The sequence below is a fragment of the Sitophilus oryzae genome, unplaced genomic scaffold, assembly GCF_002938485.1.
Source record: "Sitophilus oryzae breed Bouriz unplaced genomic scaffold, Soryzae_2.0 scaffold_130_pilon_pilon, whole genome shotgun sequence".
NCBI lineage: Eukaryota > Metazoa > Arthropoda > Insecta > Coleoptera > Curculionidae > Sitophilus > Sitophilus oryzae.
Window position 1 is genome coordinate 836,015 of NW_022145960.1, and position 16,627 is coordinate 852,641.

General features: G+C 33.5%; 1 protein-coding gene across 1 annotated transcript in view; it reads left to right on the top strand.

Moving 5' to 3' along the window:
* The window catches only part of LOC115874968, a gene marked incomplete in the record, with an annotated part of 636,162 nt that overhangs the window by 339,402 nt on the left and 280,133 nt on the right, over positions 1-16,627 (top strand).

Below are 16,627 nucleotides of genomic sequence, written 5' to 3' on the forward strand. Positions count from 1 at the left end.
AACTTTGATCAAATGACAAGAACATTATCATTGCCGATATCTCCTGGTTATAATATAGTTCTTTTTTCAAAATATTGCATTGTTTTAGCCTAAAAAAACTTGAATTATGCGGCTTTTTTCGAGAGCTACCGGAGCTGCGTTAATAAAGAAATGGCTATGGACGTCAGTCATAGCCACAATAGACTGTAATTTTACCTCGTCACGAGATTTTTTGGAAATATTGCACTTCCATTTTTCCGGATTTCTACTAACTTTTGACGTTTCGTTTCGGTCGCATTTCCCTCTATTTAATAATAAATAATTTAAAAAAAACGCACAAATACTACTGGTAGTAAACAAGCTGTGGCAAAAATTTTCTATACTCCGTGTAAACAAAAGACTATCGCAAATACTGCCTTTCGATTGGCGTACATAGCCATCTCTTTATTAACGCAGCGCCGGTAGCTCTCGCAAAAAAGCCGCATAATTCAAGTTTTTTTTAAGCTAAAACAATGCAATATTTTGAAAAAAGAACTACATTATAACCAGGAGATATCGGCAATGATAATGTTCTTGTCATTTAATCAAAGTTCAGAATTTATTTTCTGTAAAAATAGCGCTAAAATTAAAATCAAAGCTGAACGTGCGCTCAAAACGGCGAGCTTTGTACTGACCATTTTTTTTATTTATACTCGTTATTACTGCTAGCATAAACCGATAGACTTAAATGTTAAATATGTGGTAACTAAATGTATAACTAATTAAATGATAGTATTCATATCTGTCAGTTTTAAAATTCATAACAGAGATTTTTATCTCAAAGTTATAATATGCTCGGGCAATGTAAACAAATCAAAAATATAAAAAATAATCCAGTTATTTAGGCTTGTCGGAAGCGCTAAAGACTCATGAGTATTTCTATGCAAAAATCAACACGATACGATAATTATTAACGAAATAACGGCAGGTTTAAAATTATTTGTTTTGTTAAATCGGCGCGTCGCTGTCTCGCTTGCCTACTGGGCTGCCCGCAGCCACGCGCTAAGGTCGTTGTGCAGTCCGGACGCTCAATTATACTACAAAATTTGCGAGAAATGTCATTTTGACCTTTGATTATCCTCCGCCAAGAGAAATTGTGGTTAGAAATTAAAAGTTGATTGTTTTATAAGTTAAATATTAAGCTTTTTCTATGGATACAACTTTGATACAACTGACTAACGCAAACTGTTGCTAGGATATTCTATTAATTTTAATTGTGTTTTCTGAACATTGTGAATGATCGTAAACTAAAAAGTATAAAGTGTAATGAAAACCACTAATTTATTCCACTAATTGCGAGGTTCTAAGTGAAGCTTTAGCCTGTATTTCGGTCAATTTTTAACGTATAACACCATTAAAAGTTTTATTCATATCAAAAGCCGATAAAAAATATTTGGTTTCTTTTTAGATTAAAATTTGTTTAGATAAGATAAAACACCATACCATAATACTAAGAATAAGTAAATAATTTTTACTAAACTCATAAATTTCAATTACAATAATTTTAGATCATTTTATCCGCTATGTGCACAAATCTCCGTGTAATCCTCTATAAAAGTGCTTTTTTGTCCGTTAGAGGGTATCAAATTTTAAAAAATAAACATATTTTTAAGATAATTTCAAGATAGGATTCGCTTTTTAATATTTAATGTTAACATTTAGGTTAAGTTAGGTTTGGTTGCTCTCACTACCGGTTTCGCAGCCCTTCTCCATCATCAGGTGAGCTTGGGTCGATTCCACAAAATGACAAACACAGTGCAGAGTACCTAATTCCGACTTGTCGGAAAGTAGCGGTTTGTCATTTTGTGGAATCGACCCAAGCTCACTTGATGATGGAGTAGGGCTTCGAAACCGGTAGTAAGAGTAGGTCGATCCACATTATCACAATCACAGTGTGGAATTAAATGTCTATATCAGCATTTAAATGTCAAGAATTCTTATATAATCTTAGTATAACGTAAAAATATCATCGTGTACTCAATTATATACTAAGGGCGGGCAAAGGTTAGTCTTGGGTCGAGATTTCCGTAAGCAAGAAGAGTACAATGCATTTATAAAGCACTGAACAAAGAGGGAGCAGTAAACACGTTGCCAAACGTATGAAATAAACCGAGAAATCGTACACATTGCTAAGATACCTGGAAGGGGATACAGCAGATTTGTCGTAGTCGACCGGTTGACCCAATCAGTACCAACTTGTGTCTAGCCGTCCGACCGGAGGAGCAAGCGAAAATCCACGAACGTAGACGAAGAAATTCGCGCACGATTCTAAATTCGATATTCGATAAATCATTATCTTCGAGGAATCGTCGGATAGTTTAGATGAGTTTTTTAAAAATACATTTGTTACCAAAGACTTTAATACTCCACTCCAAAGATACAAACTCCACCAAATAATCAACTTAACCAACGCAATCAACCCCACCAAATAACCATCTTAACCAACGCAACTAACTCGAACTAACTAAAAAGAGTGAAACCAACGCAATCCGTATTTTGATTGCTATTAAATATTTACAGCTTTTTTTTAAATAAAAACAATTGTAAAAAAAATAAAAAAGTTATGGTCCAGCGTGAGGTTTGAACCACGGACCTCTCGTTCACGAAGCAATGGCCTCAACCACGGAGCCACAGCTACTCTTGCAGCATAAACTATAGCCAGGCGTTACTTTCTGCTGCAAGCATAATTCGTGACACGGCAACACTGTAGTTTCATTCGGCTATTGAAGGTTGCACCTTCGGTCAGACGACTAGACTAAAGAATCAGTACCACTGTCAGTACTTAAAGTTCTAGCGAAAGGTGTACATCATGCGTCCAGCTTCACAATTTAATTACGTCTCGTGATACTTTATTTGTTTATTTATTAACGAGTCGTTGTAATTTACCCTATAGCTTGAAAATTTTTAAATGCAAGTTAGAAACAGTTGCATTTTTGGTAAAAATAAGTGGAATTGAGTTGGTCTTCGACAGTGGTCGCGCTATTAGAACTCAAAAATCGATATCTCGAAATCTATTAGAAATAATTTTGCAGTTTTTCAAAAACATTTTTCGCAGACAATATGCAAAAATCTTTATAAATATAAAAGTTACACGATTGCTGAAAACTGCTATGCACTAAAAGTAAATGTATTTTAGAATAAAAAAAAACAACCTTATCGAATTTTTCTTATGTAAACATATTGTAAATGATCCGATCTTCAAAATAAAAAAAAACTTCAATATCTAAAGTGATTCTTAAGTTATGGCGTGTTATGTGTAAAAAAGTTGAGTTTTTTTAACGTTTTCTCGTTATAAAAAAAATTGACACCCTAACGATATCCTTCTTAATTCCATTTCAGACGCTCAGAAAAACCTAATGATTTTATCTAGTTACCTTTTCGAAAAAAAGTCTTAAAAATAAGCGGTTTGCGATCGTTATTTTACTTTACTTAATAGGACTTTACTTTGCGTACCGGCAACAACGCAACAGCACACCGTCGCATTTCTCTCACTCCGACTTAATAAGATCCCTATGCGATTTACTTCCACACATGTAAATACCGACCCAAAAGTAACAGTTGCCAGCACGGTATGTAGATATTAATTTCTTTCTTTTTATCTTGGATGCCGCTAAATGGTCCAGCAGCTGATGCGGCTTATATAAAATCCTTCTGCTTCTTCTTTTTATCTTGGCGGTTTTGTGGGTACATGCCCCTGTGGCCCTACAGCAGCAGCTGCTACTGCTAGCGATATGTTTCTCAAACAATTAAATATATTCCTAAATATTTAGAAAATAAATCTTAAACCTCATCATTTAGCTTTTATATCCAGCAACAATAAAATTAACACACTCTAAACACATATTTAACGTTTCCTAATTATACATTTTTTAGTGTATGGTCACGTTAAATCAACAAGTTTTTAATTAAATAGTTAAAATGGAGTTAACGAAAAGCGCTAGTTGGTTTTTTAAAAGAAAAAAATACTCGGGTTCGCCATTCGGCAACAGTAAAAGAACAGAAATTAGAATTAGGCAAAAGCTTTGTGCGCCAACATCATTTAAACTTAATTTACTCTTATTTAGGAGCTCTATTTATTTAACTTAATTAATTTCACGTGCGATAAAGACCATGTGACTAGTGAGAATTAAGAAGGGTTTGTGAGAGTATTAAATTACATATTTCGGAAAACAAAATATAAAAAGCTTATTATTGTAAAAATAGAACTTAATAAAGAACGTTTGAATTTGAAATTTGAGTTAAAACATTTACCACAAAATTTGAATATAATTTTATTATAAGAACATATATACACATTATATAAAGATGTAGGTGTCTTCTTCATCCGTCGCAGCAGTGACTTGGTGGTACTAGATCCTGATCAGATAGTATCAAAGGCATTCTTTTCTTAATTGTTGTCGTTGTTTCTTTGGTTTAGCACATGATTCTATTTCTATTTAATATTAACCAGTTTACTTGTTTTTTTAATTATATATATTTCAATTTCTTTACCTCATCTGGTAAACCATTGAATGTTTGAATCGTCGTTGTAGTGAGTTTTTGTGCTAATGTCTTATTTTTTACTTTTTTACTCCTTTATTTGTGTTTATTTTCATATTCGTTGCTATGGTAGAAGTAAACGCCACGAATGTTTGGGAGTGATTTATCGCTTGATGAAGTTAGAATCGACACGCGCGCTATCATTTTTACATTAAAAACGTAAATTTTTACCGCAGACGTTGGTTTTTAAAGGCCCGGTCTAATCATCTGCCTGCGCTCCTCCTACTTATTCTAAAATGTTAGCGTGATTGACAAAGACGATACTATATCGCGTTTCTTTGATTGATTCGTTTTTGTGCGTCAGTCCATTGGTGTACTTGCAGTGCGACCAATGGGGCATTCCATTTTATATTTATAACCAAATATATGTTTTGACAAGACTTTGACAGTTAAAACAACAAATTACAACAGATTATAAATTGATTATTATATAACTTGAAACACCACGGCAGTGGAATTAAGTTTTATGTGACCTTGAACAGATTAGTTCATATGGTAACGACCGATGAATCATTCCCAAACATTCGTGGCGTTTACATTTTTTATAGCTTTCACAATAATTTGGTCAATTACCTTGTGCCACTTGTGCCTGTGAATTTAAATTCCAACTCTTCTTTGCACTAAAATGTTTATTACAAAATTCGCAGGTAAATGCATATAAGTACTTTAGTTTTTAAAGGTGCTAATTCCTCTATCTGATTTGGATAAATTTTTTTAACGTGTTTCCAGCTTTTAAAACACAAAAAGCTGTGATTACATTCATGTGCTAGTATATTATATATATATATATATATATATATATATATATATATATATATATATATATATATATATATATATATATATATATATATATATATATATATAACCTATATATATATATATATATATATATATATATATATATATATATATATATATATATATATATATATATATATATATATTATATATATAACATATGATTTTTAGAAATTAACATCAATGACATTCCTCATATAATTTAATTTGTTGGTTAATAAAAACTTAAGTGTTGAAATGAATACCAGTATTTCTAATAGCAGTGTTTGCCTTGTATTTGCCATATATATATATATATATATATATATATATATATATATATATATATATATGTATATATATATATATATATATATATATATATATATATATATATATATATATATATATATATATATATATATATATATATATATATATATATATATATAATATATATAGAAAATCTAGGATTTGAGTGGGGTTGCAGTCGGAAGGGTTTGACAAAGGAATTAATACACTTTGTTAACTGTCAAGCTTTTCGGAATTTATTTATTCCTTCCTCAGGACATTAACGTGGTACAGAAAATACCTTCATAAAAACTACATTAAACATGGTTTGTGTTGATAACTCCACCGTGAAAGCATCGCTGACCAGTCAACCACAAGGACTCTTATAAGGCGGTTAAGCCGCCAAATATAAGTTAGAACATTAGAATAATTAAGAGATGTTAGAAATTTTTAAATTAAAGAATTTTTTGCGTCTCAATCCGAAGCGTGGAGGCGCAAAACAATGTTTTGCGCCTCCTATAAGAGTCCTTGTGGTTGACTGGTCAGCGATGCTTTCACGGTGGGGTTGTAATGGCTAAACTCCTTTATCTCAGACACCTCGAGGTACCACCACGATGTGAAGGCCAGCGACAGCCAACAAAGATGTCAAAAGCCCACTAAGCTTATAAATCTAATTCTATATATATATATATGGTTTTTGAGGTGACATCCATTTCCTCATGTAATTTAATTTATTTTGGTTAATAAAGAGAAACTTTAAGTGAGGAGAAATGAATACCAGTATTTCTAATAGCAGTGTTTGCTGCGATACATCTGATTTTGATGTTTTTGATGTGCTGAGGCTTAAGTTCTCAGGAAAGTGCTATATGCGGCCTGCAGAACACATGTATTTGGTCTGGGCGGATGAGCCAGTAACTGATAGTATGTGAAAGCTTCTGTAAATCTTGGGAATGTTCAAATGGATGGATACCATATAAAAGCATTCTGCCGTGTTCAGTGCATAATCGGTATAATCTGTTGTGGCTGTTGTTTTAACTGTCGAAAGCCGCCATGTTGGTTACTCAGAAGTAGACTCTTGGCAGATCACTGACAAGCAATCAATCAAGCACGATATATCGACTTGTCAATCAACGCTGGCGTTTTTAGAATAATGCGGGAAGGAGAGCGCTAAAACCAGCGTCTTCGTTTTTATCGGCGTCGCTCAACATTACCGCGACGAAATCTCAATGAAACGTAAGGCGAAAAAGCAAAAGCCAGGCGTAGCACAAGAAACGGCTGCTGACCAAGCTGTTCAATGATTTTACCAGGCGCGGTAAGAAACAATATATGACCAAAAAACAAACCGCTTGTTAAATAATAAATCGCTAAGCAAAGCTAACTGACGCTATTCGAAAAAAGGTAACGGCATTACGATCGCTTAATACCTAGTCCTGCGGCTGGATAATTTCTAATATTTATATCATTCTTATAACTAAGAGTATATTCAAGTACGTGATAATGTTGCAACTCAGGCTTCAAATTAACGTTGCTAATCAATAACTTTTTATTTGTTTCCAATGTGTTTTGTCTCTTCTCCATAGTGCGCACGTATTCAAGTTAAAGCTAAATAAACTCCTGGCAGGTAAAAATGTTGGCGCTTTTGTTCTTTACTGTTAGCAGGCAGGCAATATTTCTTTTAAACCAACGCGCACCTGGTGCTCGGCCACAACTATTTGGTAAAAACTGTTGATTTAGCGGTGACCGCCCATATGCGTTTGAAATGATGTTAATGATTGCTGAATACTTAAATGATGAGGTTACTAAATATATTATTGTTTAATATATCATGCTGTCAACAGCTGCATAATAGCGGGACTTACAGGCACCTCTACAAACTGAAGGGTACCTGCATCAGTTCTCCGCTGGCATCCAATATCTGCTGGGTCATTGTGATGAAGCCATCATGAAGATGCTGTCGGAGTGTGATCTGAAAAGTAAAATAAACACTATTTGGGCTTTCAAAATGGTCATTCTGAGGAAGCATTCTGTGGGAGGCCAAAGGATGTCGACAGGTCATCGTCACTACTCAACAACGTTCATCAGCTTTTTACTCTTCTCCTCAGCTCAAAATCCACCCAAATCTGGTTTTCATACGAAAAGATCGGATCTTTACATGAAAATCAATTCGTTTTCATTCTAAAACTCTGACACTGGATATAGCTGGCTGATCTCGACTGTAACCTCAGCGCATATTATCTGCGGCGTTTTTGGCAATGAATTCGGATAACGATACAGTTCTAACGCGACCATAACATTCCACCATGCAAAATGTACTGCGTTGAAATTTTTCAGCTGGGGTAAATTACAACGACGCAAATATCACGGACTGGTGCGTGTTTGATGTTCGCTAAGTCGACAGAAGATAGCCGGTATTTCGGTGTTGCCAAACGTGCGAAACGAAATGACTGCTACCTGGTTTATAAATTAACCAAACGGTCAATGGTTCAGCCTCACGGGCCTAGCACATGCACAATTGCTAATATTTAATAGCGATCAAAATACAGGTTGCGTTAGACTATCACCGATGGGACAGTTGAACCATTGGGACAAAATGACCCGACAGTCAGGGTTGATGCGATGATTAAGGCGGTGGAGTTTATATGGGTGAATATTAAAGGTCTTGGTAACTAAATGTGACGCCCAAAAAAACTCATCTAAACTTATCCGACGATTCTGAATATGTTTATCGAGCTAATCGAAACCCAAATCGATAAACTCGTCTGAACAGTGCACTCAGTCAGACGCAATGGACAATGCTGTTCAGTTCATGAAAAATGCTGTCTCAAAATCTCTTAATATCATTCTCGATTCTACATTTGTTTTAACGATAATTTACTGCTCCCTGTTGTGCTTTACCAAAGCCATTGACCTCTTCTTGCTTACAATCGGCTGCTTCTGCCACCAATCTCTCATTGATACCTGATGTTACGTTATACTGGGCTTCGCTTTAATTCCACACTGTGATTCAGCAGATGTGTGGACATTCTCTTACTACCATTTCGGCCTGCTCCGTCATCAAGTGAGCTTGGGTCGATTCCGCAAATGACAAACCGCTGCTCGGCAAGTCGAGGTAAACACTGCAATCGTTGTCGTGTAGCTTCACGAGAACTGCGAAACCAGCTGAGTAACAACAATATAACAACACAAATCAGCATTAAATATTAAGCAATCAGTATCTTAAAGCGTTTGACACCGTTGATGCCAATTCTTGCTGGGAGCCACAGAAGTTCTGCATAACGGCAAATGATCTAAGGCCCGGTATCGGATTTAGTAAAGAAGATATTACTGTTCTTAATGATATGTTATGGTCTTCTCTGCATCAGCAAACACATCTGAAAAGCAAATATTTTATCGACTTTGTGGTACGCACAATCGGTGTTATGCGTTCGCCGACCGAAATACGAGCTAAAACTTTCGCCGTACGCAGTGGTGAATAAACCAGTGGTTTCGTACTATGCGCAGTTTACGATCGTGCAATGTTCAGCTGGTAAACAATAAACATATCTAGCGGTTGGAACCAGTCGGGTATCAAGTTAGTATCCCACATAGAAAAAAATATTTAACTTGCTAAGCGTCGGCACATTCAGCACAATTTCTGTGACCGGTCAAAGAGATAAAACCTATGATTGACGTCCGGACTAACGACACTAACGCGTGACTTTGCGGGGCGGTGACAACGAAGATTAACGACACGCCATTCTTTAAAATAAATTTTAAACCTGCGGAATATTTGTTCGTAATATCATGTCGTGTTGTTGCATAAATACTCATGAGGTCTTCTTTGCTCCATTTAAGCCTAAACTGGATGACCACATGATACAGTTTACGAGCATGTGCTTTGAATAAAATCTCTGTTATGAACCAAAACTTGACAGATATATATGAATTCTTAGTAGTTATACATTCGGACCCCGCCACATATTGCTGACTGAGATCTATCAGTTCTCGCCCAACTTTACGTAATAACAGTATAATAAAAAATGGTCAAAACACCAAAACTCCGCCGTTTTGAGCCCACGTTCAGCTTTGATTTAATTTTAGCGCTGGCACACAGCCAATTCTGTGAACTTTGATTAAATGACAAAGAACATTATCATTTGCCGATATCTCCTGGTTATAATGGTCTTTTTTCAAAATATTGCATTGTTTTAGCTTAAAAAACTTGATTATGTAAACTTTTTGCGAGAGCTACCGGCGCTGCGTTAATAAAGAATGCCGTCAATCGAAAGACACGGTATTTGCGATAATCTTTTGTTTACCGGGCATAGAAAATTTTGCCACAGCTTGTTTACTACCAATGTATTTGTGCGTTTTTAATTATTTATGGAAATGCGACCGAAACGAAAGGTCAAAAGTTAGTAGAAATCCGGAAAAATGGAAGTGCAATATTTCCAAAAAATCTCGTGACGAGGTAAAATTACAGTCTATTGTGGCTATGACTGACGTCCATAGCCATTTCTTTATTAACGCAGCTCCGGTAGCTCTCGAAAAAAGCCGCATAATTCAAGTTTTTTTAGGCTAAAACAATGTAATATTTTGAAAAAAGAACTACATTATAACCAGATATCTCGGCAATGATAATGTTCTTGTCATTTGATCAAAGTTCAGAATTTATTTTCTGTAAAAATAGCGCTAAAACTAAAACCAAAGCTGAACGTGCGCTCAAAACGGCGAGCTTTGTACTGACCATTTTTTTATTTATACTCGTTATTACTGCTAGCATAAACCGATAGACCAAAATTTTGAATATGTTGTAACTAAATATATAACTAATTAAATGATAGTATTCACATCTGTCAGTTTTAAAATTTATAACAGAGATTTTTATCTCAAAGTTATAATATGCTTGGGCAATGTAAACAAATCGAAAATATAAAAAATAATCCAGTTATTTAGGCTTGTCGGAAGCGCTAAAGACTCATGAGTATTTCTATGCTAAAATCAACATGATACGATAATTATTAACGAAATGACGGCAGATTTAAAATTATTTATTTCGTTAAATCGGCGCTTTGCTGTCTCGCTTGCCTACTGTGCTGCCAGCAGCCACGCGCTAAGGTCGTTGTGCAATCCGCACGCTCAATTATTAGTGGAAAAGTTAAAAGTTTGACAACTTTTTCTACTAATTGAAAATGTCTAGCACTAATTTTGACGTTCTAAATGCTTACATTTATATTAAAGGAACAAACTTCTAGGCTAATTAAAACCACTAATTTATTCCACTAATTGCGATTGCTTTAATCGCAATGTGAGTATTCAAAACGACAAAATTAGTGGTAGAAAATTTCATTTAGTGGAAAAAGTTAACAAACTTTTAACTTTTCCACTAATTAAAAAAATTCAAAATTTGAGACGAGTGTCATTTTGGCCTATAATTATCATCCCTCAAGACATATATACAAGCTAAATATTAGTATGTATACAATAGCTATATAAAGCTAAATATTAGGTTTTTTCTAAGGATACAACTGACTATTGGAAGTTGTTGCTAGGATGTTCAATTATTTTTTTATTAAATAAAAGTAATTTTAATTGTGTTTTTACACATTGTGAATGATAGTTAACTAAAAAGTATACACTGTAATTGAAACCACTAATTTATTCCACTAACGCGAGGTTCTGAATAAAACTTTAAAGAAATGCGACGATTATGTACTAAACTATTCGAAAATAAGTAATTTTCTGTAATAATGTAAACTAGACCAAAGTTCAGAGAGCATTATTAAAAATAAAAGTTTATATCGATTTTTGGAACCCGCGTTTCGGCAAACTTTGGTAAGTTTAATAAAGCTCATGTAAATATTTATAAACTAACTTAATAATTAACACTGTCTTTGAAATTCAGTGAGTGAAATAAAGCTTTTTTGTCTTTTCCTCTCAAGATGAACATAGAATTTTTTTGAAATGAAAATTGTACATTGCACCAACTTATTCATCTCTCCAAAAAAAAGTGTTATAAAAAGTTTATATGATAAGATAAAAATAATATGTTCAGACGACATTTCACTAAACAGAGATATAAACCACATAAAAAATATAGTGTGACCAACGGATCTGTAGCTACGGGGTATCGGCAGGGGAACGCAGTTATAAACAAAACACGCCCACTTTTATTCATAAAATAGGCATGGGCGTACGGTGTTTTATGAAAATAATGTGTATCATAAATATAATATTCAGATTAATAAATTTTCAAAAAACTTTATGCTGTTTGAATCGCTACTGTTGAGTTAGCAGATAAACACTAAAAGCTTTTATTAAAGCTCCCTTAAATATTTTGAATCATTTTATTATTATGAGTTGTTAATATAATAGAAGAAATAATTACAGCTGGGGGTTGGAACCTTTGGTCTTACACAGCAAAATAAAACACTAAATCAGTACAATACACCAAAACACTTTTAATTTTACACTGGACGCACGTTTCGCTAACCATATCTGCCATCAGCAGATGATCAAGACTGAGTCTTGAGGTATATTTATTTATATATCTATACTAACTATATTTTTTTCTATAATACATAATTTTAGATATAACTATGTCCAGCAAAAAAAAATCTTGAAAATAGTTAACTTTGGAAGCGCAAACAAAACATAATTTTACTCACCAGTAGATCCAATATTGCCTATTACACCAGATATGGTATCGCTCCGCCAGCATTAACTAATAATGATCAAAAGAATGACACCGCCACTGGATATTTCAATAGTATTCAATATTCCTACTCTTTTCAGAAGAGACCGTGAAGTTGGGGATAAATCAAGCGAATAGGAAAGGCGTAAAAGCCATGGCAACCGCGTGGTAACAAATCCTGTGACGTACTCTCGCCAATCATGTTCGATGAATAGGCGGCCATGCGCGGCGATGCCGGTTTGCCAAAAATATCGTTGGAAAATCTTCAACTTTCATAATAAGCAGATTATACAGAATGAAAGAAATAAGTTATTAAATAAAACATATCGAACAATATGAACTACGTTAAAATTCCTTAGTAATATACGTCAGAATATATGCTAAACACATTATATATAATAAAAACATATTAAATTTATAGTTCATGTCTGGCAATTTTGCAATTTTATAGATAAACGTGGCAATGTCGATTTTTTTTTCTCGCATTCCTTCCGTAGCTTCAGATCCGCTGGTCAAACAATACATTAATAAAAAACGACTATCCGCCATATTTTATTGACAAAAAATTAAACCAAATACAAACCCCAAATCATAGACACAATGATAACAATACACAATATATACAACTTACAATTCCATACATACGAGGCGTTTCGGAAAAAATAAGAAGGATAGGAAAACAATATAACATACGAACATCTTTCAAAACACAAAATACACTTAGATCCATTTTATCACATACTAAACCAATGAATACAGAACAACAAACAAAAAATTTAATATACCAAATACCATGTGAATGCGATAAATTTTACATTGGTGAAACATCTAGACCTTTAAATGTTAGAATTAAAGAACATAAAGATTATTTAAGAAAGACACAGGGCACAGAATAAATTTTAATAACGCTAAAATTATAATGAAAGAAGCGATAGCCTCTAAAAGAAAAATAAAAGAGGCTTTTTTCATTCAATCTAAAGGTGCGTATTCATTATCCGAACGAACGAACGAACGAACGAACGAATGAAATGCGGTATATTTAGACGGGGACCGAACGCATGCGGCCGTTCGTTCGTTCGTTCGCTCGACCATCCGTTTCGAGTCGGTACATCAAAGGCGTTCGCCAACAAATGCCTCCGGTCTTCTCGTGCGGTCCTATCGTGCGGTCCCCGTCCATACCACTAGCGTACGTTCGTTCGTTCGTTCGTTCGTTCGTTCGTGCGGATAATGAATACGCACCTTAATAAAAATAAATGTATTGCTCATGCATCTGTAGATGTTAGTAATGTATGTTAATCGGTTCTTTGATTTTAAAGAACATAACAGAAATAAACATAACATACGTAAAATTTAAAAATAATCATACAGAAAGTTTGGGGCTTTTTGGTTTTACCTTATTAAGTAATTGTTATCATGTAGTAATTGTTAATTTTGAAGTTTAACTTGATATAATGTTATTTTAACAAAACGTCAACGGTTTCTTTTAGACGTATCTGTTTTAAAAAAACTAAAGTGTTCTCGAATAGTTGAATTTAAATATTTTAACTAGTTTTTTTCTTTATTCTTTGTATTTTTTGCTTCCGACGACGGAAAGAGATAAACTGTCCGAAACGTTAAGCATTTTTTTCTTTGTTAGGCAAATTTGTATAACTGTAAACCTAACTTCTGACAAGTAGTTTTCGTTTGGGTTTAACGCAGAAGTGTTTACAAAAAATAACTATTTTATTTTGTAGATTTTCTTGCAGTGCAGTGGCGAAATACCCATATACGATTTTTTGGAGAGATGAATCCGTCACATTATTTATCGATGTAGTAATTATTAAGCCACATACTCACACTTCGCTCCTTCCTCGCCTTACTTCCTCGCGTTACTTCCTCGCGTTCCTTCGTCCCTTCGCTTCCTTCCTTCATCCATTCGATGCTTGGAAATTAGTCAGTTATGCAACAACCCACCACAAAATATTTTTAATATAGCAGCTACATGTTTAATACGAAATATCTAGTAACCTCTAAAATTTTTAAAAAAATCCGAAAGGCGCATAATTTTTATTTTATAAAGCTGCAATTCTTTGTCGTGTCAAAAATAAAAATTGAATTTTAATAATATAATTTTCTTTAATAAATCCGAATATTTCAGTATCATGTACAAGGTATATCAGTATGAATGTACAAGGCGAGTCAACAATAGAGTAAAGTTTATTATGTAATTTATATCGAAACCATGAAATATGACATACTAATTAAACGTTAATGATGTCAATCCCCATTTCATCAGATATTTTTGTAAAGGCATCATGCACATTATTTCTATTTTTTTATTTTTGTCGCTACGATTACATAAATATGGACATGCATTTTTTCACAAATATGAAGACAATATTGTTTTTTTCTTCCATTTTTTAGACTATTGTGTGTGAATTATTTTTATATCGACTGGCGATTGCTAGATGTACAGGATGTCCCATTGTGTTTTGTGGGGTTTCTGGTTTATGAGTAGAGATATAAAGATGCTGTTTTCACATCATTGTTCTACTTATTATGAAACTAAATATGCTACATAAGAAATAAGAAATATCTTTTTAGAAGAAGGCTAGGATAAATATGTATTTATCCTAGCCTTCTTAGTTCAAAGTTATTTCTTATTTCTTTCTTTTACTTTTAATTTTTTAATTAGTAGAAATTTTTGCATTTTTCGATAACCTTTGTATCTCGATTATCTTATAACTTATCGAAAAGGTGAAAAGGATCAGTGATGGGCGGTGGGTAAGTACCCAATTTGTAGATAAATTAAATCTGGGTATATATGTATATACCTGTAGATTTAGATAAACATCTTAATTTTAATAAAAGGAGTTTGCGACGACCGCATAGTAAATACCCGGTATAATACCGGGAATAGGAATATACCAATATATAATATCTACAATATATATAAGAAATATTGTAGATATACTCGTATTCCTGATATTACTGGTATTATATCGGGTATTTACTATGCGGTCGTTGGAAATACCTTTTATAAAATTAGACTGTTCATCTAAATGTACAGGTATATACCGGATACCGTGATTTTTGTTTTGTTCTACCTATTGAGTACTTACCCACGGCCCGTGTCTCGTTTTTCAGGTAGAATGGCAGTGACGACAGTGGTTCTTCGTTGGGAGCTGTCTATTTCGAAAAATGACTCAAACTTATGTTCTTTTCTTTAAACAGGACACTCTATATATTATTTTTTATTTTATTTGCCTTGTTATGAGCTTTCGAAAATTATAATATACTCTATATTTATTTATTTAGGTACTGCTAAACTGCTCTTATTTTATTTAACTTAATTTTACCAGATAATTTTGCTTTGCATTGTGATATTTTGATAAACTACACGGAAACTGAACTTGTGCTGCTTTTAAATAACATGCCAATAACCAACATTTTACGTCGAATAAATTAGTTGACTGTTTTGATTACCTAATTTAAACCGGCCGACTATGTAATAAAGTTAAATAATGCATTTTTACCCCATTTATGAAAATAAGTATTTTAGAAAGCTCGTAACAAGGAAAATAAAATAATATACAAAATATCGTATTTAAAAAAACATATAAGTTTTAGTCAATTTAAAAAAAAGATAGATTCCAACGAAGAAATAGTTACGTCACTGCATTCTACGTGAAAAACTGTACGGGAGACCGTTTTCACCTTTTCGATAAGTTATGATACAAAGGGGATCGAAAAATGCAATAATTTCAGATTCGCCCTGTATTTTAGGAAGTGAGAGAGCTAGGACATATCTGTATGTAGCATCTTTAGTTTCATAAAAAAGTAACAGCGTAATGTGAAAACCGCATCTTTATATCGACTCATAAACGAGAAACCCTGCAAAACACACGAAAATGAGACACCCTGTACAGCCGTACTGCCAAATCAAGAAATCAACTACGAATGAAATCCAAAATCGATTTATATATTTTATATATTTTAATATTTTTTTTGTGTTCGTGATAATTCCTTTGCTACTTCCTCCAAAAACCGACAGTACGTGGAAGGAGCGTTTCGAGGAAGTAAATGGACGAAGTAGCGTTTTGACGAAGGAGGAAGGAACACACAGTCGCATAAAATCGACATTTTCCCATAGTAAATATATGATTTTTGGACGAAGGGACGCGAGGAAGGAACGAAGTGAAGTAGCGAAGTGTGAGTATGGGGCTTTAGTACTTAAAAATATAAATTGTTTTTTTAATTTGAATATTACTTACTAATGTAGTTTATCAATAAAAAAATTACTTTCAATTAATGTCAATTAATACGTATGCTGCATTAAATTTTTAA